Source organism: Cupressus sempervirens, chromosome 5 (assembly GCF_028749045.1).
Source record: "Cupressus sempervirens isolate cs-2001-9-10 chromosome 5, ASM2874904v1, whole genome shotgun sequence".
Lineage (NCBI taxonomy): Eukaryota > Viridiplantae > Streptophyta > Pinopsida > Cupressales > Cupressaceae > Cupressus > Cupressus sempervirens.
The window spans coordinates 19,984,815-19,997,768 of NC_143122.1; positions in this window are offsets into that span (position 1 = coordinate 19,984,815).

Genomic DNA, 12,954 nt, shown 5'->3' on the forward strand with positions numbered 1-12,954 from the left:
AAATAGTAATCTGTCCTACATCAACACAAATATTAGAGCACAATCTCCTAAGCCAAATGGCTTCCTTACAAGCATGAGTAGTAGCCATATACTTAGCTTCTGTAGTGGACAAAGCAACCACGGGTTGTCACTTACTCATCCAACTAATGGCACCACCAAACATAGTGAACACATAAGCACTAGTGGATCTCCTACTATCAATATCACCTACCCAATCTAAATCCACAAACCCATGAATACAAACTAAATGCAAAGCTCTAGAAGAGTTACCATGATAAAAAATTGAGTAATCTTATGTACTCCTCAAATATCTGAATACTTGCTTAATTGCATCCCAATGTACCCATCCAGCATTAGCCATCAATCAGCTCAGATTTCCCACTACTTGGGCAATGTCTGGTCTAGTACAGACCATAGCATACATAAGACTACCAACTGTACTAGCATGAGGTAGTCTACTCATGTCCTCCACCTCACTAGGAGATTTTGGACAATCGTCTATAGATAACTTTGTTCCCATAGAAACAGGAACACACAATGGTCTACAATCTGCCATGTTGAACCTTTCCAACATAGACTTCACATACTTACTCTAACTCAACCAAAGTTTTGTGTTACATTTATCTCTATTGATTTCCATACCCAAGATGTACCTTGTTGCCCTAAGATCTTTCATCTCAAACGGTGTTGACAACTGAGATTTAAAATCAGAAATCATACCCTTACCCTTCCCAAATAGCAACATATCATCAACATATAATGCAACAAGAAGAAGGTGATCATTTCCAACTCTGAAGTAAACACAATGATCTTATTTCAATCTCACAAATCCAATTGAAAACATAAAGGCATCAAACTTAAGGTAACACATCTAAGGAGATTGTTTCAAACCATACCAAGACTTCTTTAATCTACAAACCAAAGATTCTTTACCTTTAACAATGTAGTGCTTAGGCTGTGACATATAAATCTCTTCCTACAAATCACAATGAAGGAAAATTGTCTTTGCATCCATCTATTCCATCTCTAACTCATATGATGTAGCAAGAGATAACAAAAATCTAATGGATGCCAACTTTACAATAGGAGAGAATATTTCACCATAATCTATTCCCTCTACCTATGAATACCCTTTCACAACCAATCTAGCTTTGTACCTTTTAACACTGCCATCTGCACAAAATTTCTTCTTGAACACACATTTGCTACCAACAGGTTTTCGTCCTTTAGGTAAAGGTACAAGGTCCCAAGTTTTGTTTTTTCCAATGAAGCCATCTCATCATCCATGGTCACAATCTAGGAACTCTCATGGATCTCCTCAAGGGCTAAGGTTGAGGTTGTTCTTCCTCTTCTTCTGAACTATCAAAGCAACTAGAGCTCTCCTTATCATTAGACCCAACATGGTCTTTTTGTTCAGTCTTCTCAAGGGTAGGAGGCAACTGAACAATATCTTCTTTCTTCTCTTTTTCATCTGGTTGTAGCACAATAGGAGAAGATGTTATCTCTCTAAAAATAACATTTCTACTATACAACACCTTACTAGTCATAGGGACCCAAAGCTTGTATCCTTTCATACCAACACTATATCTAATGAAAATACATTTGACAATTTTGTTTTACAACTTAGAACTTTTCTTCTTTGGAACATGTGCATAAGCTTCACAACCAAAAACATGAAGATGTCTAATTGAAGGCTTCTTACCAAACCACACCTCCATGGGTGTCTTACAACATGAACTAATTTAGGAGATCTGTTAACTAGATAGCAAGCAATGGCCACAGCTTTAGCCCAAAAATTGTGTTCAAGACCAGTTCCACTAAGCATACTCCTAGCCTTCTCCACTAGTATCATGTTCATTCTTTCTACAACTCCATTTCCTTGTGGGGTATAAGGAGTTGTCTTATGCCTCTCGATACTATGTTCTTTATAGAATTGTTCAAACTTTGCCGAGCAAAACTCACCACCATTGTCAGTTCTCACACACTTAATCTTCTTACTAGTTTGATTCTCTACAAGGGCTTTAAATTCCTTAAACCAACTAAAGACTTGTGTCTTACTTTTTAGGAAATAAATCCATGTCCTTTTACTATAATCATCTATGAAAGATACAAAAAATATAGACTTGGAGATTGAAGGAACTTTTATAGGACAAAATACATTGGGATGAATAAGATCCAAAACATCAGAAGATTTGTGAGAACTAGAGTAAAATTAAACATGATTTTTTTTACCATAGACACAATTTTTGTAGAAGTCAAACTCGAGATTACAATCATTTAACCCCTCAACAAGGTTCTTGTTTTTCAAGGTTCTAAGACCCTTCTCACCAATGTGGTCAAATCTCATATGCCACAATATTGTCTTTTTTGCAGGAAGCTTTCCTTCCAATGTGTTTTCACCTTTAGGTACACATGCTACACTACCATTGGAACCAATAACAACAGTCCTCTTTACTGCTCATTCAAATGGCGGGGATGAAGTGATAGCTACTCTCTTCTTTGAAATAGAAGAACTATTGCATTGACAAATGCATGCATCAAGCTGAAACAAAGTACCTCTCCTAGTACCCTTAGCAAACACCATAGCTCCTCTCATCATCTTACATCCATCTTTAGAAAAAACAACTTGCACACCTACATCATTCAACATACTTAAAGATAATAGGTTTCATGCCAAACCAAGGATGTACATTACCCTATTGATCCCCTTTACTCATCCATCAGGGAATCTGATAGTGACTCGTCCTTGTCCAACTATCTTTAGGTGAGAAACATCACCCAAGTACACCTTTCCACAATCAAAATTTTCATACTTTGAGAACCATCTTCGATGAGAGGTCATGTGAAAAGAAGCACCCAAGTCTATCAATCACACATCATCAAATGCATGTGCTACCAAGGCTACAATGATAGCATCACCATCTTCTTGAGATTTTTTTGAAGCTGAATCTGAGGCCTTCTTCTTCTTCTTTGGCTCTTTATAGTCTTTACAAAAGTGCCTAGACTTATCATAGTTCTAGCATTTTGCCTTGGACTTTTCAAGAGTCTTTGATTTTCCATGGGATTTGGATCTACCCATTCCAGACTTGTTGTCATTTTGCTTCCCTCTGTCATTGGATCTATCGAGAATAGCAAGAGCTTCCTTAGCTAAATCTAAAGACTTTCTCCACATCTCCTTAGATAATAGCAAAGACACCACATCATCCATTCTAAAAGTGACTAAAGTACTTCCAAGAGCCATCACAAGATGGTCCCATGAATCCAACAAGGAACATAATAGGGTTATACATCAATCCTCCTCCTCTATCTTTACACCAAATGATGTCAACTGTGCAATCAGCAAACTAAAAGCATTTTGATGATCTATAACAGATCCTCCTTCCTCCATTCTTAGAGAATACAACTTATTCCTCATGAACAACTTTCCCACCAGAGATTTGGCCTGATACATAGACCCAAGCCATGTCCACAAACTGTTTGCAGTCTTCTTATCAAGAACATTCAGGAGAACTAAATCAACTAGACAAAGTCTAATGAAACCCTTAGCTTTTTGATCCTTGAGATCCCAATCTACTTGAGATATTTTTGTGGGTCTCACATCAAGTGAAGTAACCTCCCATAGATCATGATCTTCAAGCAAGTCTTCCATCTTGATTTTCCACAACTCAAAATTATTGCCATTAAATTTCTCCACCTCCATTTTTTCATATGTGAACTAGCCATCTCAATCTACAAATAATATTTAGAATGCTCTACACAAAACTCCCACTCAAACTCAAGATTAGCTCAAAAAACCTATCCAACAACTAGGATCAAAAGTTGATCAATCTCTGATACCACTTGTAAGGAAACTCGGGTGCAAAAACAACTTCCTACACTAATCCCTTAAGGAAAGTGTTGTGTAAATTCTTTTAAACCCTTATAATTTTACATTTGATATTATGTAAACAATATTATTTCAATCAACCATGAATACAGAAAATAGATAGAGAAATAATAACACATAAACACAAAGATATGTCGGTGGGGAAAAACCTTTCAGTAAAACAACCCCACCCCTACAAAACCTACACAATGTATTATCTTCAACTCAAAGGTTACAACACACTTGCAGTGTGAGCTCTTTCAGGACACAGAAGACTTATCTAGTAGCTACCAAGAATACACTATTCACACTTTTTTATCTACAGTCCTAAAAGTGCTTATATAATGAGCTTTCCATTTTTTAGGGAAACTGCCAAAAATAGCTCTTACACATCATAGGAATCTATCATAACCATTTTGGTCATGATTTCCTTACACACAATTAAATCTTCCAAAGATAGTTCTTACACGTCATAGGGATTTGTCATAACCGTTTCAATCATGATTTCCTTACACACAATTAAATCTTCCAAAGATAGCTCTTACATGTCATTGGAATCTGTCATAACCATTTTAGTCATGATTTCCTTACACACAATTCAAGATGCTGACACATGCAAGTGGAGTGACACATCAACATGCCAACTAGACATGTACACTCACACTTAATTACATTATTTTCAAAAAATACATTTACAAAAAAAATAATAAGAATAGGAATTATCCAAGGTTAAGACATCTTATTCATAATAGGTACCACGTGATGTCAGACTATTTGAGATCCTCAAGAGGATTGGTCTTGTTTCTTATCAACTAGCATTGCCACCTAGCCTATCGTGCATCCACAATGTCTTTCATATTTTTTTTTTTGAGGCCGTATATTCTAGATGTGACCCATGTTCTTAATTGGGATGCTTTGTAGGTAGCGGATGGGTAGATTACTTTGGAGCCCATTTGTATCCTACAATAGTGGAGGTTGATCTTGTGAGGTTGGGACATCGAGCAAGTAAGGGTCTAATGGGACCCGAGTGATGAGACCTCTATGACTTGGGAGGATGCTACACGACTAAGGGGATTGTACCCCTATCTTTTTGTTGGTTTCTAGGAGTAAGCCTATGCTAGTGGGGGAGGATGTAGTGCTTCTCATGTTTGCGGTTTGTACCTTATCTATTTTGATTTGAGAGATACTTGATACTCTTTTTATATGTACTTTGAGATGACCTGAGGGTCAAATGTTATACTTTAATTTAGTGCCATAGATGTTTAACTATTATGTTGTTCAGTTTATCATATTTGCATGTTGATGCCATTTTGAGATGACAGTAGATCTATGATGATATCTAATTATCTAGTATTTGGACATACTTTATGATTATGTTATGTGATGGATTTTATGCTATGGTGATTTACGTCATTCTTGTCTCTTTATGCTTTATGCAAATGTGAGTGATGTAAATGGATTAATTAGGTATTTAATACATTATTGCTTCGGGTATGATATTATATTCAATTGCACTTGATTGTGTGTTTTAGTGTGTAGGAATTATATCTCTAGCAGTAGCACACGAAGTTAGTGATTTAGCTATTCATATTTTACCAATGTCATCCCTGTATGGTTGACATATCCTTATTTTAATTGTTTAAATTAAAACTTTTCAGTGATTATTAAATTTGAACTCATCTACATTATGTAATTAGACCAGTGAATGTGTCTATGCATTTAGAAGTTCACATTATCACAAAATTTGTTTAGTGATTTCTGTGATTTTGGGTTTTAAGGCTTTAAATCTTCTTGAATTTAATTTCTGGTAGCTTTTCCTTAGGTGAATTCCCATTACGAGGAACAACCTATTTTCGTTTCGGTTGATTTAGAGTCTAGCTAGTCTAAATGGCTATTTACCCTAATTGACTATTTACTCAAAAAGTGAATAAGTATTTAAAAAGGGATTTTATTATTCACTTCTCACTTTTTGAAAATAGAAATTTGAGAGCTTTTTTGAGAATCCTCTTCTAGAGGATCACGTTTCTATTTGTTCTGAGAGCTATGAGTGTGGAATCTTTGCAATGTCAGTCTATTGCATTTGGCTCAGGTAGACCTTGCTTTGCCATGATTTCTATCAGTTTTAGTGGGCATTTTATTTTATTGGGCTATTTTTGATTTCTGCCCCTTTTTCTATCAGTTAGGGCTTTTCTATTTTATTGTTTCTACTTCGTTTTAGCTTCTGTTTCTTGTAGCACTTTGTTCGAGGGCTAAGAACTAGTGTTCCCCTCCATTTTTGTTTGTTGGTTCTACCTGGTTGGTTAGGTGTGAAAATTTTCCAGTTTTTGGGATGAGGGTTTGGGGTTTCGTACCGTTATGTTGGTCATTTTTGCATATGATGTCCAAACCCAAATATTATTAGATTTTTGGGGTTTTTGTACCCAAAGGTCAAATGGGTTTTAATTTTGGAATTTTCTAGTTTTCAGGGTTTTTACCTCATTTTGTGTGCTACCCTATTTTCTAAGGTATTCTTGGCATGAGTTGGGTCGTGGACCTAGATTATCCATTTGGATGTCAATCAGACCTTTATTGTACTTTTATGTTGCTTTGGGATGCATGTTGCATCCATCCTCCTGAGTCTGTTTTCAGTTGAGTAACTTTCTACTTTGTGTTCTCATCTAATCCTTATGTTTGATCTTCGTGATGGTGGTGTACCACACACGAGTATGTTTGCATACATCTATTGGTGACTTGCGAGGCCCGATATGAAGTTATGATCATTGGGGTTGGGTTGGGAATCTGCATGCCTACGAGCACTAATTGTTGGATGAGCATGGGCAGTGTAGGGTACCATGTGGAGGGGGCTTCTATCTTGCAACCTAGTGATCATGGTGCTATAGGTTGGCAGAGGGAGCTTTATATAAGTGATAACTAAATAAAACACTAGGTGGTAATAAAACTTAAGATAAAGAAAAATGTTTTGTGCTTTAGCCTTCCATTGAGGGAGTTAAATCTACATGATCCAAGCTTGGGCTTGTCAATGCCAAGCAACTCTCTATGATGTTAGCCCCTACTTAGTATCCCATTGAGTGTTTGACCAAGACCTATAGTTATGCATTGTTTATGTCTTAGTTTCAGTCGTCATATTGCCTGGTGTGAGTGTTATCCATGGACATTGTGCTTTATGTGTGTTTTTGGTTGGATCATTATCTCCATCAACATGGCAAGAGTGGACCTATGAGTGCTACGTGGTTGGGAGGCATAGCTACCTATGTCATTGCTAGGGACCGATGTATAAATATGGTCTATTATTCTAACTCGATCATGGCTAGATGTTTTCACTTGGTACTTCAAGTTTGAGTGTGCTTTCTTGTGATTTATGCTTTCATTAGGATGCTCGTATTTCATGTTTAGATGATGTTAGTTACTATCACATTTCCTTATTATGGTGATTAGCATATAATAGTTGATGTTACTCATATTTGTAGGATTATCTTATGCATTACTTCTAGCATGCTAGATTTCCTTATGCCTAGGTTGTAGCATGTTTTAGTAGTGACATCCCTTTTATGATAGTACCGACGATCTATTTGGTAGCTTGGGATGTTATGCGTAGGGGATGGCTAGGGCCCATGATGGTCTTATGATTCTATTATGGTTGGAAGGAATCATGTACTTAGCTTGGTTGTATTGTTCATTGCGATGTTACTATTACTGCGATGTTGCTTTAGTACACTATAGTGTTTCCTTTTGTACTTTCCCTTCACTGTTTGTTTAGATGGTTAGATGTAGTTTACATCTTTTAGTAGTGTGCTCGAGTGTTCACACCTTGAATTGTGGATCCAGTAGTCCCCAGTGTGGAGGTTTTGAACCTTGTTCATCTCTTTAGTTGTCCTTAGGAGTTTTTCTTACATTTCCTAGGCGACCATGTGTTAGCATCGAGCAATACAATATTGTGTCGCACGCCCATTTGAATTTTGTTGTGTGTTCCCTGATTATGTCACACACCTCTTGGAGTTATGTCATGTGATAATTTCTAATATCGCACCCCTATTTAAGAAGTGGCACACGATACTTGTAAAGTATTGCATGCCCTTGAGAGAAATGTTGCCCAAAACTTGAAAGTGTCGCAAACCTTCTTGAGAAAGGTCACATGATACTGGAAAGTATCACCTAACGCTAATTTAAAGTATCATCTAGTTTTTGTAAAAACTTGTCCGGGCAAACATCGAGCACTTTTCAATAAGACCTGAACTTTTTGGGAAGTGTTTTGGGTACCCTCTTAGGTGCTCTTCAATCCTTTGGTGTTGCATTTTGATTTCAAAATGTTTCAATTCGGATTCAATTATGCATCTTTCATTGTCAATCATTTTGGTCAATAGTAGCATTTGGAGATCTGTTGGTGTTAGGATGTTTGGTTAGTCTTCCATTGCGATCACTATGATCCTCATATGTTGTATGTCGTATGCATTCATACTTGTTCAAAAAAAAAAATCTTGGATTGTATTTATCCTTGTTTCCAAGGATCTCCAAGCGAGTTATTACAAAATTTTTAGCAATAACCTACAAATGTTTGATTGAATTCTTAAAGTGTTTCAAAATTTATATTAACTAGCTATGTATATGTGTGTGTGTATTTTATTCAAATTTTTGGGCTTGACAGATGTGTCTTTATGATGTATCTATGTTTGTGAAAAGGAATATGAATGTTTGAGTGAGTTACAATAGTTTTATAGAAGATTGGTTGCACGCCAATCTATAGGGAACATAGTACTAGTAATTGAGTTGTATTTATCCAACGAGCTTGAAGCTTGTGCAATAGGCTTGAATTTTAGTTGAAGATATTTTTGTGGTGATATGTTTGATGTAGAAAAATTGTTTAATGATTATGTGGTGGTTGTTGAAGTATAACATGTCATATGTTCACTGTCAAACCGACTAGGTGCTGAATTTTTTTTTGGATGAATAAATGTAATGTGTGTGTGATGTAATTTATTAGTGAGGTACTATGTTTTTTTTTAACATTGGGGAAGCCTCAAGACCAACTCAATTGGTTGTTTTATGACTTGTTTTAAAGGAAAGATGTTTTCCTTGGTTGTAATTATCTTACTTTGTGTAATTGTGCAAGAATGAAAACTTTGGATGCAAATTTTATGAGATTGGAGTAGAGGATGATGTTGATGGTGTGTTAACAACTTCAAAAGGGATGTATTGGCAAGATAAGTTTTATTTTAGAATACCCTTGGATATGTTATCCTAAGAATTTTTATGTGAAGACAATTATGAAGCAATTTGGACAGTGAGTATACTTGATTTCATATCATCTCCTAACAAGGCTAAAGAAACTCCTAATAGGGTTGGAGTTTTCTAGCAGGGATTCAAAGTCTCCTAATAGAGACTACATGTACTGATTGTAGGTGATTGGCTCCTAATAGATCTTATCCTTTTACAAGGAACTTTTATATTTGTACATCATTTTGTGGGGATCATTCCCCTCAATTTTTCTCTTTGATCAAGGGTTTACTTAGTTAACAAATCATGTATCATTGTGCATGGTTGTTATCTTATGGTTGTTGCATTTATTGATCATGTGTTTTAAATTCTATAAAGTTTATTTAAGTTGTTTAAAGTGCACAATCGACCCGCTGCCCCACACCCCCCACCCCTTCCCCTCAATTGTATTGGGGACTTACTTTCTAACAAGTACTTTATCATTCATTTCACTTTTTAGTATAGACCTATTTCCATATCTTAATTGGGTTGATTGCATTTATTTAGAACCTATATCTATCTTACTCTTTTCATTAAATCAATTAGCTCAATTTCATATTTACATTTATACACCTTTAATCAAATCAATATTGCATGGAAGAGGACTTGCTTGTAGGCTTCCTTTATATAATTTGGATTTACCATTAGTATCCCTTATTCCTTTGGGTTTTTCTAATCTAACTTGGATTATATTGAAAGTTATGTTTAAAATCCCTTCTTTCTCTTATGTTGAATGGCTTAGTGTCAAAGTGGTTAGTTAATGAATTTATCTCATCTAATTGACATTGTTAAATTTATTGCTTCCATTTCTCCCCTAACATAGTTGTCTAGGAGAAAGCTTAAAATATTTGTATACAAAGCAATTTATACTAATGCATCAACAATTGATGTCTACATCATGTAAACTTTAACCATTTCCAATAAAGATCTATATTTTCAAATTTTATTTTAGCATCTTTGAATATAGTTGGGGCTAGTATGCAAAGAAACTTTAGTTGAAGTTCTAGACAAATAGGTTGAATTATGCTTTAATTTGTTATCCATTTATACCTAGCCAATGTTAGATAGTACAACTTGGATATGCTTGTACAAGAAGCAAAGAAGTAGATAATTTAAAAGATACATCTTTTTATCTCTAGTGTTAATTGGGGAATAAATATTAGTTTAGATATAATTTTGATCCCAATATTGATAGTGATCAGACACATGGCAGATTTGGGCCCCTACATTTCACAATAGAATTTGATTCAATAATCCTATGGGAAAACCTAGACCTAACTATTATTTTCATGAAATTTGCACTTCCCAATAGGGAATTTAGCTCCCTCCAACAGAAAACATCCCCATAACCTTCATACAACCCACAAATGTGTGTTCCCCACATTGCAATCTCCATTAAACATATTCCATTTGACACTTGTTTCATATTTCGTGTCTCTATATCAAAATAAAAAAGTTGTAGGCAATTCTTTGTTAGCCCACAAACACGGTCATTTCCTTTGGAGATTCCATAAAACTTGCACCCTAAGAAAAAAAACATTTTTCTATACCGAATTCCAACACACGATATTGCCATTGGAGAGCGAAATTATGTGAAAATACAAGAAAATCAACATTGGTTGTCACTCCACTAACCAAGAAAATGTCTCATTGATCACTTTGGGGTCAACTTGAATTGTCCATGAGAGGTCGTCAATGGACGAAAATCAAAGTCAAGTTGTTGATGACCACATATAAAATTATAAAAATTTATTTATGAGAACTCAAATATTATAAATTTTGATTTACCCCCAAATTCCCATTTAAGTGGAATTCGGATTGATTTTCTGATTCCAACTATTTAGATGGAAGTTTCAAATGTTGGCTTTCACGTTAAACGAGGATTAACAAATCCCTATTCCAATTTCATGTTTTGAACACAAACATCAAAAATGTAAATTCCAAGATTGACAATCTTAATTCCAGTTTAATTACAACAAAGAAATGGGCCCTTAGATCGTGACCTAAGATTAGGGTTGCTTCACAAATTTTAACTTATAAGATTTCTTGAGCGACCTTAACCTAGGACTGAGAACATGAGAAAACAAGAGTAAACTCCCAACTATTGAGGAATCAAACTTGAATCTAGTTCAAATTTAAAATAAATTTCAAAGTCTTATATGAAAATATGTTATTTGGCACTAAATTATTCATAGAAACATGTCACTCAAAGACTAGACTATTGCCTTAGAATTAATAAAATAAATAAATAATCAAAACAAATAATAAAAACCATATGAATGCCATTAATTTTGTTATATTAATATTTGATATTCAAACTTTTAATATTAAAGATATAAAAGAAAAATGTTTTTAAATTATTATTACTTAATTGAAGGAAATCGCATTACATATGAAAAATAAGATAACGTCACTCATATGAAAATCAATTTTGTTTAATAAAGGGAACAACTTTCCACATCAAAATATGAAAAGAAAATCAAATTTGTTATAAAACTTTAATAAAAGGGGCAAGTGTAGGTGTGTCCAATCTTGTAACATTACATTAGGATTTTAAAAGAGAGCCTCATATCCCTTATCTTAGTTGGAAAGGAGAATATTTCATACCCAAGCATAATGTGATAACTACACATTGATTCCTCAATGCTTTCCTTACCTAACTTGCAACTATTTTAAGTTTCCAATACACGCGGTTAAGGGCAAAGGTACAAACATGGGTGGCCAAAATATGATTCCTAAATAATTATTACTATTTTTTATATTGGACAAAGGATTACAGTATAAATTATGGTTAGCATGAAAAGGCTTTTAAATGCACTCAATGAAAGGGAGTGGTTGATGTAATCATATGTGGGGTTGCGTAGCCAGAACGCATGTCTATCACAACAATCATAAATGACACCACGCCTACGTGTACTCCACTTTGTCGTTTTCCCTTTTGCCCATTTTTTATCTCCTTTTTTACTCTTTTTATTAACTTAAAATGCGAATAATTATTTTCGGAACAGAATAAGTGCTAGAAATTATTATTCACCCGCCATTTGGCTTCTATAAATATCTTTGGTTTTTCTTGGTTATTTGTTTACAAAGGAAAAAGTGTTTTTTAATTATTGATGCACAAGCAACTTTATTCGATGAATTGACCGGGGCGAAAGACCCGGTTTCTTAACTGCGTGATTAGAGGGTTTAATGTTTGGTACACCGGCTTTCTTTGCTTTTAATCAAACATATATTTTAGTGATATTATTAAAATATAGGATTTTATTTTTAAACTTAAGAACTCTAGATGTTTCAATAATAATTATAATGCATCTTTGAACTCTTACTTCTTCATTAAAAGAGCAGTCTATAGAATCTTAGCCAAAGAATTTGCAAATAATAATGATTGGTATAGAGTGCTCAATGACATACCAACAATGTTTTTAGCCATGGTGTGTATTTTAGAGACTGACAAATCTAGTATTTTGACCTTATGTAAATGGCTTTTCAAGCATACATATATTGGTTATATTGACAAAGTGGCACATCTACATCTACAGACTGTGTCATTATGATGTTCCTATCGATCACCGACAACTCATCCCATTGTATCCTCTAGTTTCATCTCTTGACCCCATTAGATTGATTAGTTGGTTCCCTATTGTTAAAACAAATCTCGCCTTTTTATTCATTTTTTTCCCACATTCGACCAGTTAAGTACAACAACTAGATAGGGTTATATCTGGCCGAGGAGGAAATAGAAGTTTGGGATGGTAATTCTCCCCTAGATGTTAGTATGCTTGAGTTACCAATCCAAAATAGGGAGGAAGGAACTTAGGATAATGATTCTATCTCCCTTC